The sequence below is a fragment of the Mandrillus leucophaeus genome, unplaced genomic scaffold (genome assembly GCF_000951045.1).
Source record: "Mandrillus leucophaeus isolate KB7577 unplaced genomic scaffold, Mleu.le_1.0 Scaffold676, whole genome shotgun sequence".
NCBI classification, from domain to species: domain Eukaryota; kingdom Metazoa; phylum Chordata; class Mammalia; order Primates; family Cercopithecidae; genus Mandrillus; species Mandrillus leucophaeus.
In genome coordinates, this window is record NW_012107319.1 from 1,370,659 (window position 1) to 1,379,405 (window position 8,747).

Below are 8,747 nucleotides of genomic sequence, written 5' to 3' on the forward strand. Positions count from 1 at the left end.
AGCGCCCTCCCGCGGGGCCGCCCGCCAGTCCGCGCCGTCCTCAGGTGCATTGACCGGGAGCCTCTAGCTTCCCGGACACCCGGCGCTTCCGCCTATCCAGCCTCCCTTGGCCAAATTGCTGCGGAGCCCATCGTCAGGGGGCGCCAAGGAGCCAGGGGGAAAACCGTGAGGCGCTGACAGGAGCCTCCCGGCGGTGCTACCCCCCACCTCCCATCTCCCTGCGCCCCGCCCCGAGGTTGGGGCTTTGAAGGATGCAGTCGGGTGAGCTATTGCTTGTGGGGGTTCCTCGCACGCTGAAGCGCGAGCGCCGGGAAGGGCCTTCCCTGGGAATTGGGATACTCCAGGAACGGGAGGCCCACTCCTCTCCAAGCCTCTCTAAACTAGGAGCGCTCCGGGGGTAGTACGCTCTGGTCTGCAGAGGTGAACTCTTCCACGCCAAACTTGGTACTTATTTCGCAGCTAAGAATTAGGCACTTTCGATCTTCTTGTATTCCTGGGTTTGCCCTAAAAACCCTGACTCATTTAGTGCATTTGAAGGGCGAGGGGATTCAGATTTAGGGACCTGACAGATGAAGTAAGTTGGGACTTGGCTTATAAATATTTGGGGGATAAATTTTTTAGGGAGTGTGAGGCAATAGTGATCTCTCACACTTGCAGGCACACTGTCTCCCTTTTGTCCCCTCCCCACGTTTCTTCATAACCAGCAAAAAGTATATGGCAGTTGGTGGCCAGGGGATTTGACACTGATGCAATGCCAGCGCGGAAGGTATGGCAAGAGCGCTGCAGTGTGCCTTTCTGCGGACGGCCACGGCCAGCTGGCCAGGAAGCGACTGCTGCAGCAGTCAGTCTGCGGCATCTTGCGGCCTTGGCGGGCGGTGCTGTGCCGCGTTCTGCTGCCCGCAAGGCAATGCTGGCTTTCCCTGTGTGGGGCTGGATTGTTTGTTTCATTTACTTGCATAAGAAAACTTTAATTATAGTGAAAAGGTAACACTTGACTGCATTTGTGGAGTTTCTTATAACGACTGTATTAGCCTCTTTTTTTGGAATACCTAATAGACTGAAGAAATTGTGTCATAAAAATTTACAAAATTTTGAAAAGCAGGTAAATAATTGGGAGGAATAAAAGTTTTATTTGCTTGTAGTGATCTCAAAATTATGTTGTTTTCCAACTATACAAAACCGTACAGCTCTGCGTAAAAGCTTAATCATTGATGTCCTTAAGGCCAGTAACACATTACCGTGTGTAAGTATTAAACCTAAAAAGGCATTGCTTAATGCAGTCTCTTAGTGCCAGATTCATAAACATGGAAAACAACAGATACGTTTTGTTTACAGCTGGTTTCCTAAAACAAAATAAACATTCGAATTGTTGACATGTTGCATCTCATTCATTCAGTTGTTTTGGATTGAACTCAGAAGGGACCTTGCTTGGAGACACTGGGTAAGGTGGGAATTTTGAATGGCAGCATGTAGACTGCACTGCATTCCAGGATAGGCTTCATGGGTCTTTAGCACTCAGGGGGGGTGACAGGTAGCACTACATCATGTACATATGGCTAAAGGTTTCCTGATACCGCAGCCCACTGCAGTGGGAAACTATATTCAACAATTATGCAGAGGTTGTTGAAGAAAATCCTGAGAGCTTGCAATGTGTGGCACATCAGGAAAGGAAGAATTCTCCACCGCATTGACTCAACAATGGCATGGTGGAGTAATTTTAAACAACAAAACTGAACTAATCGTGTGCAGACATTGGGGGAAATAACTAACAGAATTTTGGAAGGTCATCTTTATGCTTCTCATTGACTGAAATTTGTAAGTGAGCTGAAATAGCCTACATATACTTGAACAGAAACATGTCAAAGACACAGACACAGCATAGTATTCAAATTGCCCCAAACGCTATATTTTTTAACAACAAAAAGCAGCTAAATCGCTATTATGGTTTTCTGAACTATTCCTTTAGCACAATTGTTATCATACTGCGTCTTGCTGCAGCCATTTATAAGTTTCAAGTGCACACAAGAACATCATTTATCTCTCTTGGCAGGCAAATGCTTAACTGCCATGCAATAGGATTACAGATATTTCTTTTTAGATGCATTCATTTCTGTTCTTTCCATCAGTTGTCTTAAAGATGCTAATAATAAACCAAATCCTTGAAATAATTTAATATATAGTTCCATTGTTATTTTCTGATTTGTTTGTTGCTAATTTATCATTTTTTCCAAATAATAGCATACATATTATTAATTGCTTCTTTCTGTGTGTTTATGTGGTGCCTAATGCATTGTGGAATTCAATAAATACTAAATCAGCCAAGCAGTGCTTTTTGGAAGTTAATTTAGTAGAAATTATACCTTGCCTTCCTGGTAGGTTTTTGCTTTTAAAAAAGAATAATTGACATTGTATAAAAGTCACACACACAAAAAGAATTGTTAAGTTTGAGGGTAGGGATGGAAGGGGAGAGCAATGGCCAAATCTTTCATACAAAAAAATGAAAATTTATAATGGAAAAGTATGTATAATTTGTTGACTTATTTATGAGAGTAAGTTATCATTGTCACCCAAAAGAAAACAAAAAAGTTGGGAAAGATAGCTAAGAGAGTTGGATATCACATACGTAGAAGATGGTCCATTATACAGCCTTTCTTCCCTTTAGAGTCTCAACCAAATTGGGAATAGACACAAGGAACCATAAGGAAATTAAAATATTGTGTTAACTCTCTTCAAGATAAAGTCAGATTGAAGAAGACAGCTTAGCCTCAAGGCCAAAATGGGGCATCTTATTCCTTTTTCCTCACTCAGCATGCCCACCCAGTCACAGCTGAAAAATGACAGACCTCCCCAACATTAGGGCAGGAAGGAACCCAACCTGTTCAAATTCCGGGATAAACACCAAAGGCAAAGGGAAGCCTGACACTTCCATAAGGCACTCAGCATGTGTGAGCAAGAGACAGGCCCATGTGTGAGAAGGGAATTTTATACATCACTCCTGCCCACTAAAGGCTAGTAGGCCCTCTTGAGTTTTTCCATCACTAACTCTTTTCATTCCTGAAAGATAACAGTGAGTAAGGTGCTTTAATAACGTGGCAGAAACATCTTTCTGAGTACTTTCCTAGAGGCAGAAAGTTGTGGCACAAGTTCCTAATGTATGGATCAGGAAGAAACATCAGAAGGAAGAAAAGTTTCCACCCTAAGCTATGTAGCAACCAGTTGAGAAAAAGGGAAGAACTGAAGATAACTCAGGTTTCGAGCTAGGATAGATGAATAATTTGGAAGGAGAAGATAAAAAACTGTGTTTTAGACCCACTGACTTGGAAGCGTCAGAAGGACAGCAGTGTGAAAATATCCAGCAAGCCCATGGAAATGTGGAGAGGTCAGAACCAAAAACAGATAGGGAGTCATCAACATTGTAGTTGGAGTAATGGAAATTAATGGAAATAGAGGAAATGACTAAGGAATAGATGCTAAAGAGCATCTCAGAATCAGAACTTTGGAGACAGCTTCCATTTGTGGACTGGAGGATAGCAAAGTGGTCGAAGCCAAGTAGGAAGTGTTCCAATTTAGTGACTCTCTGGAACAGATGCACAAATGGGAGGCTAAGAAGGGCAAGGACTGAGGACTGGTGACTAGGAGTCCTCTGGAAACCTTTCAGAGAACTGATTCAGCATGGCAGGAGAGGCTAAAACCAGACATTAATGAGTTCAAGAGGGAATGAGAGATGAAAAAGAGGAGAGAGTTGTTGTCTACAATCTTTGCAGAAATTTAACTCTAAAGGGGATGAGTAGAAAAGCAATTAAATCCTGAATAAAGGCAAATGGTGATTATTTTGTCAGGCTAGGGATATTTGAACAAGTTTCTAGGGAATTTGGGAGACGGAGCCAGAAGAGGGAGAGAAATAATTAAAGACAGGGGAGAAGAGGACATTCTCCTGGGGATTTGTTATTTAGTAATTTGTTCAAAATACCTTGAGTCCCCCCACAGACTGGTCTTTGTAGTCTCAGGTTGCTTTGGACTCTGCAGAGTTAAAATTGAGCCCGACTAGTTAGGATGGCTCCATGCCCAGGGTTTCTTTCCCATCAAATCTGGCTACTAATACTCAGACTTGAATAATGACTTTTAGGGAAAGATAAGAAATGTCTTGGAATGTAGCCTAGGTTGTCTGTGATTATTACCAATTTATATGGAAGTGAGTAAATTACCCAGTTGGTAATCACACAAGGACATTACATTGAAATATTACCCCCTTGAAAATAAGAAGTTTAGGTAAGAATGGCTCTAGCTATAAATTATTAGAAATAAAGCATACTAATTTTGGCCTGGTAACTTCCTTGTTTCTAGGTGAAGTGTTTTACATGTGCTTGTATTAAAAGGTAAAGGAGCTATATCATCTGGAAGAACCTACTTCATCTAAAATAAATTTGGAGGTGATTTCCAGCCACCAGAACCAGGGAAACCATCATGTGGATACATTACTATTTTCTTTTCTCCTTCTTCTTGATAAAAAAATTTTTTGAAAAAAAAATTTTGAATTTTTGAAAGGCAAATAATTGTAACTTGCAGTAATATCAAATATTATTTTCAGCAAATATTCCCTGGTAAAGGGCTTTATTTTACCATAATAAAAACTTTTAAAATAACTTAAAAGTATACTGAGAAAATATTGCAAATGGAATTATTTCAGATTGTTCTTTTAACATTTTAGCTATTGTAGAGCCTAGATTTTGTTATTCTACGGGTTACCAAACTGCAGAAGCCATGATAATTCCAGGGAGGGTGAGAGGGGCGTTCTTTTTGTGTGTGTGAACATTACAGACTTTTCAAAAAAGTCAGCTGGGTTTGGGAGCTTAAAAACATCAATATAATTGAATTCATTTACTATATAATGCTTTGCAGACAGTTTTTGGAAAGTAATCATTTATTATCCACAAGCAAATAGAATTCATTTATATAGTTTCCACACTGAGTGTGGGATTAGTCATGCGGCAAAATACTGAGTCATTTGGCCAGAAAATTTACTCATAGTTGTATGAACTGCCAATGGAAAATTTGAGAGCTGTTCGTAAATCAAATTATAAAGCTCTTAGAGTTATAAATCACTGAGCAATATTGTTCATTACTATTCAGATGGCATAAAATATCTCCACCATTTCTAAGAATGGGCAATTTACAAAGCAAGTTTGAAAGTTGAAGGTATTGCCTTCTAGATCCAAGATGAAACTTGCCATATAAGTTACAAACATTCTACATCTGAAACTTCTACACTTCTTAAGTAAAAAGATAAAAAAATAAGGTAGGAACTTTATCATTGCATAGCAAATGTTACAAGATGAATAAAATTTTAGTTATTATTTAAGTATTAAGTTCTAAGTTGTGTTGATAATAAAACTACAGCAACATTGAATAGCTAGAGTTCTCCTATTTCTTAAAATAATTCTTTGTCATTTAGGACTTTTGCATTAAATATTTTGTGCTAATAGAGTTGTATGCTAATGCATCAATGCACTTGTAGCCAAAAAAATAATGTCACTAGGAGAGCAGAGGTACTAAATGTACCAAGGAGAGCAGAAAATTGTGATGAGCAACTGATGATTAGTAAAAGATGTATTAATAATATATAGTTCCAGAGGTTATTGATATACCACGTAAAGACACCCTATGAATATAGGAACAGAAAGAAAAGTACATCTTGAAAATGTCTTTGTAGCCACAAATACTTTATGGAGTAAAACAGGGCAACAAACAGCAAACACACTAAATCGGAATATAGTGGAGTTTATATTTCAAAGAAGAAAGCCATAAACCTAAAGCCTGTTCTTGCCAGTCCTGTCTCTACTGTAGAAGTTCAAACTGGAATTCATGAGTAGGTTTCTAGAGACCTGAAATTACACATAAAGACTTGTGTCTCATTTTGAGGACATGATCCATACCTTTCATTAGATTCTTAATGAGTTCTCCAACTTCCCCAATGAGAATCGTAAGAATCATACAAATCCACATAGGTACTGAGACTTCTGAATGCAGTATAAGTCATTTGATCCATCAACAATGGCAGCACCTGCGTACTCCTGAGATTGTAAGAAGTGTCTCGGGGACTATCCGTCTGGTTAGCAAAGGAAACTTTCTGTTCTAAACTATAAAAGTTTAGATAAGTCTCCCAAGTGCAGGTGAGTGCTGCCACCCAAAGACTAAATGGAGATGATGTGCTGGGAGTTTCCTTGTCCTCTAGCATCTTTAAACACATTGGGAGAGAGACAAATGAGTCCCCTAAGGTAACTCCCACTGGGATGTCAGTTGTAACCCTAAGAGAAGAAAAGACTGTATTAATGATCTAAGACCACTTCCATAGACTTCTGTCATGGGAAGAAGGGCTAACTTGATTCCTAAGCTGTCTTCATGCCAATTAACTACCCAGTTTATATCTAGATGTTTGAATGGATATGCCCATTCCAAGCCAACAGCGCTAGTCCTGAAAGCTAGTCTTGGGTTCAGAGTCTGCATAAATTGCTACAGTCTTAAGGCCTAAAAGAGGGACAGAAGGAATTAGTATTAGGTTCCCAGAAACAACTCGTAGACATTCTGGTAAATATAGCCACCATTCTTCCTAAATCCTTCCCCAAGCCCACATTCAACAGTCTGCTGTGGAGTCTGCAGACCTGGCAACTGGTGCCCTCAATCCCACCAGGGTGATTCTGCACTCTGGTGGGAACACCGCCCATCCAGCTGTTCAGTTTCACCTACTCGTCGTTTCTAGCTTCCCACCAGAACTGGAATGCGATGGTTTAAATTTTTTCCTTTGCAAAAACTCATGTAGAAATTAGATTATTGTTGTAACAGTATTGGGAGGTGGGACGTTTGAGAGGTGATTAGACCATGAGGGCTCTGCCCTCATGAATGGATTAATGCTGCTACTTTAGGAGTGGATTTGTTATAAAAGAGCTAGTTCAGCCTCTTCTCTCCTCTCTCTCTCTGTCTCTCTCTCTCCCCCCACCATCTTCATCTTCCACCATGTGATGACACAGCAAGGCACTCACCAGATGCCAGCACCTTGATACTGGACTTTCCAGCCTCCAGTACTGTGAGCCAATAAATTTCTGTTCATTATGAATTACTAAGCTTGGGGTATTCTGTTTCAACAGCACAAAACAGACTACGACACCACTCTTGCCATATTTGTGCACCTCAACTCCCTCCCCACCCCCATATTTCCAGGATACTAGGTCTCAATGTCACATCATCATGATCACATATTGTTACAGTATGAAGCTGATTATTTCATTATGTAACTGTCTTACTCCAGTGGGCAAGTCCAGTTTCCTGAGGTGTCCCGATCTCTCAGTCTGGCTAGTTCTTTTTCCTCCAAGTTCTCTTCTGACCCTCTAGGCTTGAAGGGTTTGGTGGCACAACATTCATGCATTCCACACAGAAACAGATCTTGGATCAATATGATTTTCTGGGTGCCTCAGACCCCCTCTGGGCCTAGTGGGCACTGTTCTTTGCACAATTTCAGTCTGTGGTCACTTATAATGAGGCAGGAATCTACCTAGAGAACACATTGCAGGATTGTAGTTAATGTATCAGACTTCCTGGTGGTCTGCCGTCTGGTGAGCTGTTAAAAGTCTAGGTCTTAGTGCCTAGATTAAGGGGCACCAACAGCACCCTGGGAGTTGACAGGTATGATCATTATTCATCTGTCCCCCTTCCCCAAAAGGCATGGAACAACATGTACCGGTCATCCTCATTACTGAATGGCTACCTTGATGTGGACCACCTAGTTATTTGTAGTAATAGCTAGCACTTATTGAGTATCTACTCTCTGCTAAATGCTTTACATGCATTCACTCATACAATCCTCACAGCAGCCCCAAGTAGGTACTACTCTTATTCCTATTTTATAGATGAGAAATCCCGGGCTTAGAGGTGTAAGGAATTGCCTGAAGACCGCACACCTAGCAAGTGGCATCAAAATTCTTCAGCACTTCACAAACCACGCAAACCATTCCTGTTGCATATTTTTCATTTGCACTGCCTCCCTGCTTCATTTGCACTGCAGCTCTTCCCCTAAAGGAAACCCTCTTAGTTACAGCTTGCTGAGCCGCTACTCTTACTACTCTTGCTCTCTTCCAGCTCTCCTTAGGCTACCACTACCCAGATTAATGAAGGCCAACCCGACACTCCAGCAGAACGTCAGATGTTTCCTTGTACACACAGAGATGCGGTCCTCTCCTTTAGCATGTGAGGAATTTGCCTAGGCCACACCTCCTAATCCAGCAATTTCACAAGACTCCTTGTATTAAAAAATTATAGTTACACCCTTACCATTTCATTGCCATGTCTCCATCCTTATCACTTGGGTAAATTTGACCCAGAATCTCCAGAAAGCTGAAGAAGCTTAGCAGGGCCAAGCTGACTCCTACTTTGGAAAAAGGGCTCTATGGGAGACCACCTGGTTGTCCTTTATAAAACAGAAAGCTATAATAATTTTTTCTTTATATTTTTACAAAAGATTGAGGTTTGTCTAATATAGACTCGTAGACATCGAGGTTAATTAGCTATATTTATTGAAGCCCTCCCCTGTACTCAGTGCTATAAACTCCCCTCCTACTCTCACATGTTTGACCTAAGCTTGTATGGGGGTAATCTGGTTCAGTTTGCTTCAATTAATAATAAAATATTAATAGTAATTAACATAATTTATTACTATTAATTAATATAATGTAATTAATATACTAGGGGTGTAGTAA

At 40.6% G+C, this 8,747-nt stretch overlaps 1 protein-coding gene across 2 annotated transcripts in view; it reads left to right on the plus strand.

Moving 5' to 3' along the window:
* The window catches only part of BEND6 (BEN domain containing 6), a 75,278-nt gene continuing 66,531 nt past the window's right edge, over positions 1 to 8,747 (plus strand). Inside the window, exon 1 of one of the 2 annotated variants that reach the window (XM_012002059.1) lies at positions 1 to 261. The gene's annotated coding sequence lies outside the window, so the exon portion shown is untranslated. The remainder of the gene's footprint in view (positions 262 to 8,747) is intronic. The other variant, XM_012002060.1, reaches the window with a different exon arrangement.